Source organism: Lithobates pipiens, unplaced genomic scaffold (genome assembly GCF_037356315.1).
Source record: "Lithobates pipiens isolate NorthernLeopardFrog02 unplaced genomic scaffold, aLitPip1_a1.2 Scaffold_28, whole genome shotgun sequence".
In the NCBI taxonomy this organism is placed as follows: Eukaryota; Metazoa; Chordata; class Amphibia; order Anura; family Ranidae; genus Lithobates; species Lithobates pipiens.
Genome location: NW_027507789.1, coordinates 10,551,283 through 10,564,694, shown reverse-complemented (window position 1 = coordinate 10,564,694; position 13,412 = coordinate 10,551,283). Strand labels below are relative to the sequence as shown.

Genomic DNA, 13,412 nt, shown 5'->3' with positions numbered 1-13,412 from the left:
CCTTAGAAAAGGAAAGTGTGGGCTGGAAATTTGAAGTTCAGCAGCCTCAGATACACCTGGATGAGAGGTGCTGACTGCCAAGGGGTGAGTGAGCTCACCATCCATCCCTGTCTGTGACTGAAGTCTCCTCCTTCTATCTCCTGCCTCTGAGTGGGTACACTAAGGTAAATCAGGGTTCTCAGAGCACCCCTTATATCAGAGCTCCCCTTTACACCAGAGGCCACAGTGTTCCCCCTTCAATCAGAGTCCTCTGCATACATCAGAGTTCTCAGTGTCCCCCCTTAAATCAGGGTTCCCAGAGGATCCCTTATGTCAGATTCCCCAGAGTTATCCCTTACATCAGAGTCTGCAGAGTCCCCCCTTACAGTGAAAGGAAACTCTACAAGTTCAAATATAAAAGGGGGAACTCTGTGGACTCTGATGTAACTTCATATGATTAGAAATGTTATTTAATAGCGAAATATATGTATAGTTTATTCTACAAAAAAAAGAATGCCCATAAAGTGTTCGGGTTTGGCTTGAAGAAAAGGTGGCAACCCTAGCCTCACCCTTGGCAGCTATAACAGATCCAACTCTTCTGGGAAGGCCGTCCACAAGGTTTAGGAGATGTGTCTATGGGAATGTTTGACCATTCTTCCAGAAGCGCATTTGTGAGGTCAGCCACCGATGTTGGACGAGAAGGCCTGGCTCGCAGTCTCCGCTCTAATTCATCCCAAAGGGTTGAGGTCAGGAGTCTGTGCAGGCCAGTGAAGTTCCTCCACCCCAAACTCGCTCATCCGTGTCTTTATGAACCTTGCTTTGTGCAAAAATACATTTTGTTGTTTTACAGACCTCCAACTGTTGCTGAACTACAATTCCCATCATGCCTCTGCCTCTGGGAGTCATGCTTGTAACTGTCAGTCTTGCACTGCCTCCTGGGACATGTAGTTCCACAACCGCTAGAGGGTTACAGAAAAAAGAAGAAAAATGACACAGGGTTCCCGGTAAAGATAAATACTAAACCCTTATCATTGATGAGGATCTGGTATACATTTTAACCACTTCAGCACTGGGCCAATTCTGACACTCCTCACATATGTGTACAAATTAGAATTTTTTTTTTGCTAAAAAAAATGACTTAGAAGCCCCAAATATTATAAATGTATATATAGGCCCCAGAGAACAACATTTCCTCAAGCTCCCTTCCCCCAGTGATCAGACTATACATTGTAAATTTGTAGAAGGAGGAGGAAGAATTTCCTCTGTCTCTCAAACGATCGATTGACGCTCCCCACCCCCCCGCCGCTTGATCAATCGATTGCCCCATCAGGCTTCCTGCCAGCCCCGCACTTACCCCTTCCAGGTCTCGGCTTTGGCAGCTTCCCCCCCTGTATCTTCTCCCAAGTCCCCGGTAGCAGCTTCTCCTCCCAGCCAATCAGGACTTAGGGCTCGCGGCCAATCAGGTCTGCGGACATGCTTCCTGATTGGCCGGGAGGAGAAGCAGGAAGACACTTTTTACCCCATTCCTGGTCATCGCCTGGGGGGCACCTCGCCCTTCTGACGTCACGGACTGGTGCGTGCTAGGTCTGTGACGACAGAAGGAGCGGGGCCACCGAGTGATTTGCCCAGGTGGCCCCGCCCCTTACCCATATAGGAAATGTTAAAATCACAGAGGAGGCATCAGCGGGAGGCCTCCCAGGAGGTGGAGTGTTTTTGATATATATATATATATATATATATATATATATATATATATATATATATATATATATTATTATTTTTTAATGTTTGAGTCGGCAGGCGATGCGATTAATGATGGATTTACATTGAGGGACACTATTTTATTAAAGGGGGCTTTCATATTCCAATAAGCCCCCTGCCCGCAGACCCCGACAACCACAGCTCAGGGTTGTCAGGAAAAGGCCCTTGTCCCCATCAATATGGGGACAAGGTGCTTTGGGGCACGGGGGGGTCAGAGCACCCCCTGCCCCAAAGCACCCACCCCCCTATGTCAGGGCATCTGGTATGGTTCAGAAGGAGGGGCGCTCGCCCCCCCCCCTTTTCCTGACCTGTCGGGTTTTGGGGGGGGGGCCCAAACAGTTTTTTTTAATGAATTTGGCATGGGGTTCCCCTCCAAATCTATACCAGACCTGGAGAGCCTGGTATGGATCTGGAGGCGAGGGGGGGGGGGGGGGGGGAGGGGACCTACGCCGTTTAAAAAAAATGTTTCTATTGCTGGGCAATTGCTGGCATTCTTTACATTCATCTGTCAGCGGGGTGGCCGGCTTCCCGAACCGCTGCTTAACAACCAGCTATTTCTTCACACGGAATTCGAATCGGTCGACCGTTTTTCGACCGATCCGAATGTCAACTGTTCTGAAAAGTTGGAATTTCTAAGAAAATTAATACAGGAAGCTAATTTGAATTAAAGCGAAACCAGGGGCGGACTGACCATTCGGCCACTCGGGCCCGGCTCAAGGGCCCCCGGGCCACTAGGGGGCACCATCAGGGTTGCCAGCCTCAGTAAAACCAGGGACAGTATGTAAAAATCTGTGTTTTATTAACACCTGTCTCTGAAATGTCCCTTACCGACATCCTTTTGGTCTAAAAATCCTGAGATTATAGCTGCCCCACCTCTCCAGTACCTTCTCAGCCAATAGAAACATGTCTGTGTATACTGTATATGTGTGTGTGTTTGTGTATACTGTGTGGCCCCATAATCTCTGATTGCCTGGGGGCCCCATAATCTTCTATTACCCGGGGGCCCCATGAGTTGTCAGTCCGCCCCTGAACGAAACCAAACTAAACGAATTCCATAACGAAACGAAATGAGTAACATAACGAATCTATCCGAAATGAAACAATTGTTTCGTTCTGCACATGTCTAGTCGGTGAGCCCGGAACCGATCCTGTGCGGCTAATAGCTAGGCAGGAAGCCGAATGAAGGCAAGATAGTTAGCCACCACTTGGGCTCTATGCCCTTGGAGGACCGGAGCGACGTTTGATGTCACCTTCTGTTCTCGGGCAGACAGAAAGGATTTTTCTTTTTTTTTGCTTTTTTTGCTTTTAAAGGTAAAGAAGAGATTTGGGGTCTTTTTGACCCCCAGATCTCTCCATAAAGAGGACCTGTCGTCCTTATTTCTAAGGGGATTCCTTGTAATAGGAATACAAATAATAATAAAAAAATTATAATAATAATTATAGGGACAGTGTAAAAATAAAAAGTAAAATAAATTACACACACAAAAAAAAAAAAAAAATGTAATGCACCCCCATCCCTCCGTGCTCGTGCGCAGAAGTGAACGCATACGTAAGTCGCGCCCGCATATGTAAACGGTGTTCAAACCACACATGTGAGGTATCGCTGCGATCGTTAGAGCGAGAGCAATAATTCTAACACAAGAGCTCCTCTGTAACTCTAAACAGGCAAATTTTTTTTTTACAGCATTGCGTATGGAGATTTTTAAGTACCGTAGTTTGTTGCCATTCCATAATTTGAAAGCGTGACGTGTTAGGTATCTATTTACTTGGCGTAACATCATCTTTCACATTATACAAAAAAAAAATTGGGCTAACTTTTACTGTTTTTTTTTTTTTTTTTAGTTTTGTTTTTATTCATCAAGGTGTATTTGTTTCCCAAAAAATTGCGTTTGTAAGACCACTGTGCAAATACAGTGTGACATAAAATATTGCAACGATCGCCATATTTTTCTCTAGGGCCTTTTCTAAAAAAAAATATATATATATATATATATATATATATATATATATATATATATATATATACACATAATATAAGTAAAAGTAAAAATCTGTATTTTATGCTAGAAAATTAATTACTTAGAACCTGCAAACATAATAAATATATATATATATATATATATATATATATATATATATATATATATTTTTTTTTTTTTTTTTTTTTTTTTTTTTTTAGAAGAGACCCTAGAGAAAAATATGGCAATCGTTGCAATATTTTAGGTCACACTGTATTTGCACAGTGGTCTTACAAATGCAATTTTTTGGGAAAAAAATACACCTTTATGAATAAAAACAAAACTAAAAAAAAAAAAAAACAATATTTTATTCTATATGTAAAAGTAAAAGTAAAAATCTGTATTTTTTGCTAGAAAATTACTTAGACCCCGCAAACATTATATATATATATATATATATATATATATATATATATATATATATATATATATATATACCCTGTTTCCCCTAAAATAAGACCTAGTGTGATTGTCGGTGATAGCTGCAATAAAAGCCCTAACCCCCAAATAAGCCCTAGTTAAAGTCCTTGTAGGTCTTCTTTTCAGGGTAGGGCTTATTTTTGAGGAAACAGAGTAGGGCTTATTTGGGTGGTAGGGCTTATATTGCAGGCAACACCGACAATCACGCTAGGTCTTATTTTAGGGGAAACAGGGTATATATATATATATATATATATATATATATATATATATATATATATATATATATATATATATATAATGCTTGCGGGTTCTAAATAATTTTCTAGCAAAAAATACAGATTTTTACTTCAGGCTCAACAGAGTCTATAAAACATGTTTGAAATCTGCAAATCATTGGTTGGCCAATGAGGAGTGATTATTTTATCGCCGTTAATCAATGACTACAAAGTACAACGCTCGGCCACAATACGAAAAATTGATGGAAAGCCTCAACTTTGTCATCACCGTGGAGATATCGGCTCCAGGAAAAATGCTTATTTATGCCAAGGCTGTGGCTGATACACATACGAGCGCCACTTCCCTGCGCGGCTCGGTACACGGATCGCTCGGAGCCATGTATGGCGGAAATACCGCGAACCCTTCATCTTCCTCCTGAGACTCAGCAAGCTGAAGAGATGGAGAGATTCCTCCGTGATAAGCAACACCCACTGCCGAGCCTTAAGACTGTTTGCCGTGGCAACGGGCCAGCATTCATGCAATGTTGGCTTTGTAAATAAGGTAAATCGGCGCTCTTTCATGTCTCGTTGGGGTTTTTTTTTGTTTTGTTTTTTTGAGATGCTGTAATTAAAGACGGCAATAAAGTGTTTTATTTAGGGCTGATAAATGAAAGGGATTTTCTGCTTTATCTCTGGATTTGTTTTATAACCTTATGGAAGTTTCTACCGAGTGCAGCTTATGATTATGATGCCCCCCCCCCCCGTTATTATATGAAGAGGTGGTCCCCAAACTGCAGCCCGGGGGGCCAGATGTAGTCTAGACATGCGTGATTAGTTTCGTACGAATCAAAAAGTCGTACAAATTTCCGTAAATTTGTACATTCGGGAGGATCCGAAATACGAATTTCTATGCTTCCGAATTTTGTACGAAATTTTGTTTACGAATTTCGGGAAATACGAAAATTTCATTTATGAAATTTCGGATCCAAATTCCGCTACAACGGAAACACGACTGGTGTTTTGTTGACCAGTCAGAGGTTTTCTTCTTCTGCTGATTGAGGGTTGGGAATTTGACCTTTTTATAATGTATAATGGGAGAGGGAGACTGAATCGGACAAAATAAGAATGTCCGTTAATTACGATTATTCGTTATGATGAAGTTAAAAACCCAGGAAGTCATCACAGCACAGGGATGTTGGGATCCCCTCATAATGATAAATTCATCATAACGAAGGTTCGCAATTGTTACGAAAAGTTAACAAACCTAACAAAAATTCATATGTCGTACAAATCCAAATAGGATTTCAGACACGAATTGCGAAATACGAATTAATGGCTAATATGAAACGGAATGAAACTAAACAAATTTATTGACGGCGCACATGTCTAATGTAGTCCTTTGCTTGCTTTTATCTGGCTCTTGGGGCATTATTCCCCCCACTGTCAGCAACAGCGGGACATGGTTCCTTTCTCTCTATTCCTCCCACTGACACCATTGATGGGGCACTATTCCTCCCACTGACAGCAATGATGGTGTACTATTTCTCCCACTGACACCAATGATGGGGCACTATTCCTCCCACTGACAGCAATGATGGGGCACTATTCCTCCCACTGACACCAATGATGGGGCACTATTCCTCCCACTGACAGCAATGATGGGGCTCTATTCCTCCCACTGACACCAACGTTAGGATATTTTCCCTCCCACTGACACCAACGATAAGGCACTATTCCTCAAACTGACAAATATGATGAGGCACTATTCCACCCACCAACAGGGTCATGGGCAACCGAGGCTCATTGATGGAGGTGGGAAGGGAAGGCTCATTGATGGAGGTGGGGGGGGGGAGGTTCATTGATGAAGGTGGGGAGGGAAGGCTCATTGATTGAGGTAGGAGGGGGGAAGGTTCATTGCTAAAGGCGGGGTGGGAAGGCTCATTGATGGAGGTGGGAGGGGGAAGGTTCATTTATGGAATTGGGGAGGGAATGCTCATTGATGGAGGTGGGGTGGGAAGGCTCATTGATGGAGGTGGGGAGGGAAGGCTCATTGATGGAGGTGGGGTGGGAAGGCTCATTGATGGAGGTGGGGAGGGATTGCTCATTGATGGAGGTAGGGAGAGAAGGCTCATTAATGGAGGCAGGGAGGGAAGGCTCATTGAGGGATGTGGGGGGGCTCATTTACGGAGGTGTAGAGGGAAGGCTCATTGATGGAGGCTGGGAGAGAAGGCTCATTGATGGAGGTGGGGTAGGAAGGCTCATTGATGGAGGTGGGGGAGCTCATTGATGTAGGTGGGAAGGGATTGCTCGTTGATGGAGGTGGAGTAGGGAGGCTCATTGATGGAGGTGGGGGAGCTCATTGATGTAGGAGGGGAGGGATTGCTCGTTGATGGAGGTGGGGAGGAAAGGCTCATTGATGAAGGTGGGGAGGGAAGGCGCATTGAACGAGGTGGGGGGGGGCTCAGTGATGGAGGTGGGGAGGGAAAGCGCATTGAACGAGGTGGGGGGGGGGGCTCATTGATGGAGTTTGGTGGGAAGGCACATTGATGGCGGTAGGGAGGGAAGTCTCATTGATGGAGGTGGGAAGTGAAGGATTATTTATGGAGGTGAGAAGGAAAGGCTTATTAATGGAGGTGGGGAGGGAAGGCTCATTGATGGAGGTGGGGAGGGAAGGCTCATTGATGGAGGTGGGGGCATGTGGATGAAGGCTCATTGATGGAGGTGGGGGCATGTGGATGAAGGCTCATTGATGGAGGTGTGGATCAAAGGCTCAGTGATGGATGTGGGGAGGGAAGGCTGGCCTGTGTAGTCTGATCCAATAGGAGTGCTACTGGAACTCAAATTGCTCTAGTAGTGAATGCTTGTTCTGAGTGAACGGTGACAGAACATACAGAGCAATGCAGTTTGTTGTGTATGGGGCTGTGTAGCCACAGACCGGTCAAGGTGTCCATACTGACCCGTGTCCACATCCAAAAGCACCTACAAAGAACACGTGAGCATCATAACTGGACCACAGGGCAATGGAAGAAGGTGCCCTGGTCTGATGAATATAAGAATGGTTTGAGGAACACAACAAGTTGGAGGTGTTGACTTGGCCTCCAAATTCTCCAGATCTTAATCCAATCGAATATTGGATGTGCTGGAAAAACAAGTCAAATTCTTTGGCAGGCATATAGACTCTTATTTTTTAGTTGGTCTTCGCATTGTTAGCGTGCCTTTATATCTAGACATCTCTTTTTAAGGTCAAAGATCGGTCGTTTCCCCCGCAAGTACAATGAGGACAACGCGGTCCGCACATCTCACCTGTGTCCATGTTTGTTAAAACCCAAACTCTCCATAAACGTGGCTTTTATCGCATTCCGCCAGGAACTCAGCTCGTCCTGCTGTTCTAATTCCAGACATAATAAACTGCACATGTAGAGGGAGCTCAGCCCATCTGGGGAGATACCGCCGGTGTAAACATTTACAGGAGTCGATGAGTTCCACATTGCGAGTTATCTCCCTGGGAAGGTGGGGGAGGGGAGAGGGCGGCATTCGGGGTCAATTTTATTTCTTCATCCCAAAAGGGAACCTGTCACAGAGCAAACTACCTGTACAAGAACCTCTGTACACCAGCAACACGCCCTTTAATTTCCACAGATCTGACTTCAGTGGCAGGGAGGCGACAAGTTCAGTTAGAGATGAACAGCTTCCATCGGAGGTTTCTCACACAGGTACTTTGCAGTAATGACTGCTAAAGTGAACCTGTCATGTGTACATTTTTCTTAAAAGGTACCTGAAAGTACCTGGAGTGCTCAGCAAATCCTTGAGTGCAGCCAGGAATCTCCTAATTCTTGACATACTTCTTAAAGTGGACCTAGCATCAGATGTTATATTAAAGGCAACATGTTCAGTAATGTGTCAGTGCAGCCCTTCTAGGTATATATTCCTTCTCACCGTGACCACAGGACTCCCCCTGTCAATGCCTTCCTATGATCTCCTCTCCAAAGGATGGCGCCATCTTTGTTTAGGCATCATCCAGGGTCACCATCTACTTCCTGGATGATCACCATCTACTTCCTGGACTGAGATGCCGATGTGTTCACAAATGTCAGATCAGCCCCTGTTGCAGCTTCTCACCTTGTGACTTGCTGCAGAGTTAATGATTAACAACAAGGATACATTGTAGGTCACAGTGACACATCCATAATTCAATAGAATTTATGACTAAAAAAACAGAATGCTGGCAGGGTCTCCTGTCTGACCTGCGTCACCTACTGATCCTGTTTGGAAGTAGGGCAGGGGCCCATCCCCGAAGAAAAGGGTTCCTGCTACCAGGGTGGGATGTGGGGTGTCATCCCCAGGCGGCTATGAGGGGAAGCCAGCCTGGGCTGACTTTCCCCTCCCTATGGGGGGGCCTTCATTGTCCATCACCCAGTAGGCTGTGGGGTCATCAAGTGGGATGCCGAGTTCCAAAGCCACCCTTTCATAGATACACAGCAGGGTTTCAAAGCAAAGTTGTACCCTCTGGTAACTTTGGGGCCTTGGACCGGGATGCCTCGCCAAGCCTACCCAGTCTCCTGGAGCATCAATGTGGCAGCTTTGCCTGGAGACCCGGACGGTGCCCTGAGACATTTTTCTGAAGTCCAGGGTGACCCTCCTCAGAGGCAACCTCTTCTGCTCACTTGCTTCCAGACCCAACTGCTACCCCTGAATTTGTTTTCCCATCAAGTCAGATTGGCCCAGACTTGGACGATTCCCTGGGATTTTACCAAAGTCCAAGTCAACCCCCTCAGAGCCCTGGTTGGCCACTTTGGCCAATCTCACCCTATATCTCCCCAGTCAGCTTGGCCCGGACTTAGAGTTCCCCGGGACTTTTCCAAAGTCCAGGTCGACCCCCTCGGAGCCCCAGTGTGCCACTTTTGCCAACCTCACTTCATTCCTCCCTGGTCAGCTTAGCCTGGATTTGGATTCTTCCTTGGGACTTTTTCAAAGATCTTGCCAACTCCCTCAAAATCCTGGCTGGCCACTTTTGCCAACCTCCTCCTGGGTCAGCTTGGCCCAGATTTGGACTTTCACAGCAACAGAACCCAGGAAATTATAAAAAATATCATATTTATTCAGTCACAGTTTGGGGGTATTAAAAAACACATGGTCGAGCTGCTTTTTAGCAAGCCCCCAGCCGCTGCCCCTTAGGTTGCAATGGCAGCAGGCAGTGGTGTTCACATGCCAAGGGGAACAAAGCAAAGCAAAAATTATCTAACAAAACAGTTATTTGATACTGTGCTCTCCTGTAAGTCATGGACACGGGTTTAGTGGCTTTGTTCCTCCCAAGATGCCCAGACCCAATCTGGGAGTTGCCAATCGTGGCGAAAACCGAAGAACATTTTTCTTCTGCTCATAATAGCCATTCTGGAGTTCCTAGCCTCCTTGAGAATCCTGTGTGCCATTTACTTCTTTTTACAAAGGGGCATGGTCAAGCACTGCCAATCTGGAAACAGGGTTAGAGGCTTTGTCCCTCTTAGGACTCTTCGAAGCCTCTGGTCTCCAGAACCCAATCCAGGAGTTACCAATCCTGGAGAAAACCGAAAAAACTATTTTCTCCACTCATAATAGCAATTTTGGAGCCCCTCAATCAGCCTCTTTGGGAACCCTGTGTGCCATTTACCTCTTTTTACACAGGGGCATGGTCAAGCACTGCCAATCTGGAAACAGGGTTAGAGGCTTTGTCCCTCCTAGGACTCTTCAAAGCCTCTGGTCTCCAGAACTCAATCCAGGAGTTACCAATCCATTTAATTGAAGACATAGGACTCTCCAACACATTTCGGGGGCAGCAACATTTTCTTCATCAGAGCTCTGCGGAACAAACATGTAGAAATAATAATAAATGAACATAAACTTATATGAATGCCGTATGATTGTCAGACGTATTATAACATTTTGTCATAAATGAATAATCAGTACATCTGGGTTGGTAGATGCCCCGGGAACATGACCAGTTCTCTTTAACACTCTATCCTAGTTAGGACATTCCTGCTTTAATGGTATTTGTTGTGTTTCTTCAATGATGGCAACAGTTGGGGGTGTTCATATACCACAGGCACAAAGCAAAGCAAAAATTATTCAACATAGGAATTAGACCCGGAAATGGTTAGAGGCTTTGACCCTCCCAGGATTCTTCGAACTCTCTGAACTCCAGAACCCAATCCGGGAGTTACCAATCCTGGAGAAAACAAAAAAAAAAACAATTTTCTCCACTGATAATAGTGATTCTGGAGCCCCTTAATCAGCCTCTTTGGGAACCCTGTGTGCCATTTACCTCTTTTTACACAGTGGCATGATCCAGCACTGACAATCTGAACACATGGATAAAGTGTTTGTCCCTCCCAAGACTCTTTGAAGTCTCAGAACTCCAGAACCCAGTTATCAATATAAAAGGTCAAAGAGTATGAGATGCTTTTAATTGAAGACATAGGATTCTCCAACAGATTTCGGGGGCAGCAACATTTTCTTCATCAGAGCTCTGCGGAATAAACAGATAGACATAATAATAAATGAACATAAACTTATATCAATGCCGTATGATTGTCAGACATATTATAACATTTTGTCATAAATGAATAATCAGTACATCTGGGTTGGTAGACGCCCCGTGAATATGACCAGTTCTCTTTAACACTCTCTCCCAGTTAGGAAATTCCTGCTTTAATGGTATTTGTTGTGTTTCTTCAATGATGGCAACAGTTGGGGGTGTTCATATACCACAGGCACAAAGCAAAGCAAAAATGATTAGATTGGGTTCTGGAGTCCAGAGGGTTCGAAGAATCCTGGGAGGGCCAAAGCCTCTAACCATTTCTGGGTCTAATTCCTATGTCTAATTATTTTTGCTTTGCTTTGTGCCTGTGGTATATGAATACCCCCTGCCTGTGGGGTATTCATATACCACAGGCACAAAGCAAAGCAAAAATGATTAGACATAGGAATTAGACCCGGAAATGGTTAGAGGCTTTGGCCCTCCCAGGATTCTTCGAACCCTCTGGACTCCAGAACCCAATTCGGGAGTTACCAGTCCTGGAGAAAACTGAAAACACAATTTTATCCACTCATAATAGTCATTTATTATTATTATTGTGCCATTTACCTCATTTTAAATAGTGGCAAGACACAGCACTGTCAATCTGGACACAAGGTTAGAGGCTTTGTCCTTCCCAGTACTCTTCAAAGTCTCTGGACTCCAGAACCTAATCCGGGAGATACCAATCCTGGAGAAAATCGGAAAAACAATTTTCCCAACTCATAATAGCCATTCCAGAGCTCCCCAATCTGCCTCTTAGGGAACCCCCGAGTGCGATTTACCTCTTTTTATACAGTGGTCTGGTCCAGCACTGACAATCTGAGCACAGGATTAGAGGCTTTGTCCCTTCCAAGACTTTTTGAAGTCTCTGGACTCCAGAACCCAGTTATTAATCCAACAGGTCAAAGAGTCTGAGATGCTTTTATTTGATAACATAGGAACCTCCTACACATTTCGGGGGCAACAACAGTCCCTTCATCAGGGCTGCAGAACAGACATAAAGACATAATAGTAGAAGAAATAAACTCGTACCAATGCCGTATATTATGATATATCATAACATTTTATCATAAATGAATAATCAGTACGGGGAGAATAATCAGTACTCTGGATAGGGAGACTCCCCGGGCACATGGCCGGTTATATTTTACACGCTATTCCAATTGAGACATTTCTGCTTTAAAAGGTATTTGTCGTGTTTCTTTAATATTGTGTTCATATTTATGAATATTTCTGGAAAAAAAAAAAAAGATAAAATCGCAATCTTACAGACGGGAAATTGCAGAAGTCAGTCTGGGATAAAATATCTGCAGGCTGAAATGCATGTGATATTATTGGGACCCAGAGGAGAAATAAAAATCACAAATTAATTTGGAAACCACAAAGATACGTTAGACCGGGGGTGGACGGTGTCTGGATTTAATCTATTTATAGAGGGAGTAGTAATATGAGTAACAGGTTAACTTATTAAGTGCCAAGTGCCATCAAAGAGCGTTTCCCAACCTGTCCCAGCAAGTCTGTGTACTTATCAACTGCACTTCCTCTGCCGAAGCCTCTCCCCGATCAAAGCTCTCCACGAGGTGATGTAAGAATCTCATAAAGTCAAGGAATGTGTCTGTATCCCTCACATCTACATGTCAGGATTAAAGAGGAACTCCAGCCTTTCCTTCAGTCTTGCACAGTTGTACCGGCTCCCCTCCTGGACTGAAATGGCTTACCCTGATTTCACCGCACACTGTGAGCTTCTCACCATGTGCATTAGAAGCTGCAGCAAGTCAGGTAGAGCCCCGCCTCAGTTCTTGGCTGGAAGATGCTCAGCATCATCTGCATATGTTAACTATATATATCAGTGGCCAGAGAGAATGTCTGGAGACTAGGTCTTAGCTGTTGACTTTTGAGAAAAGTCAGTATTTGCATTCATGGGAGCCTCCCTCCAAAACCATTATGTCCTTAGCCTGCCCCTTTCATTCATTGGATTAAATTTTTTTTAAATCAGGGAGACTCCCATGTGGGGGTCACCTATGAAAATACAGTAACGTCGCTATGGGCTATGGGGGTGCCCAAAACAGGCTAGTCAGGAGAGAGACAGATGAAGGGGGGGTTGATAGACTAGACAGAAGAGAGCCTGGTGGGGGTTGACAGGCTAGACAGGAGGGAGCCTGATGGGGGGGTTGACAGGCTAAACAGGAGAGATCAGATGGGGGGTTAGGTGACGCCATGTTTTACCGCACCAGTCGGCACCAACCCTACTGATGCCACTGTACAATTGCACCCTGCTTAGGAATGCCCACTCCTCCAGACTGACACCCGCCCCTCAAGACATTTTGATTTTTCCATAACCCCTCACACAAGCCAGCCCACTGCTTGCGTCAGGACTGAGGGCTCTTGGGAGGAGCACTGAGACAGGGTGCTGTGATGGTTTCAGGAAGCTATGTACAGCATCTATATTTCCGTCCAACAAGG

General features: G+C 44.8%; 1 long non-coding RNA gene across 1 annotated transcript in view; it reads right to left on the bottom strand.

Moving 5' to 3' along the window:
- LOC143934829 (uncharacterized) overlaps positions 1–8,307 on the bottom strand; it is a 29,798-nt gene extending 21,491 nt beyond the window's left edge. Inside the window, exon 1 of the long non-coding RNA XR_013263375.1 lies at positions 7,700–8,307. This is a non-coding gene — a long non-coding RNA (uncharacterized LOC143934829). The remainder of the gene's footprint in view (positions 1–7,699) is intronic.
- Positions 8,308–13,412: the final 5,105 nt, after the last annotated feature.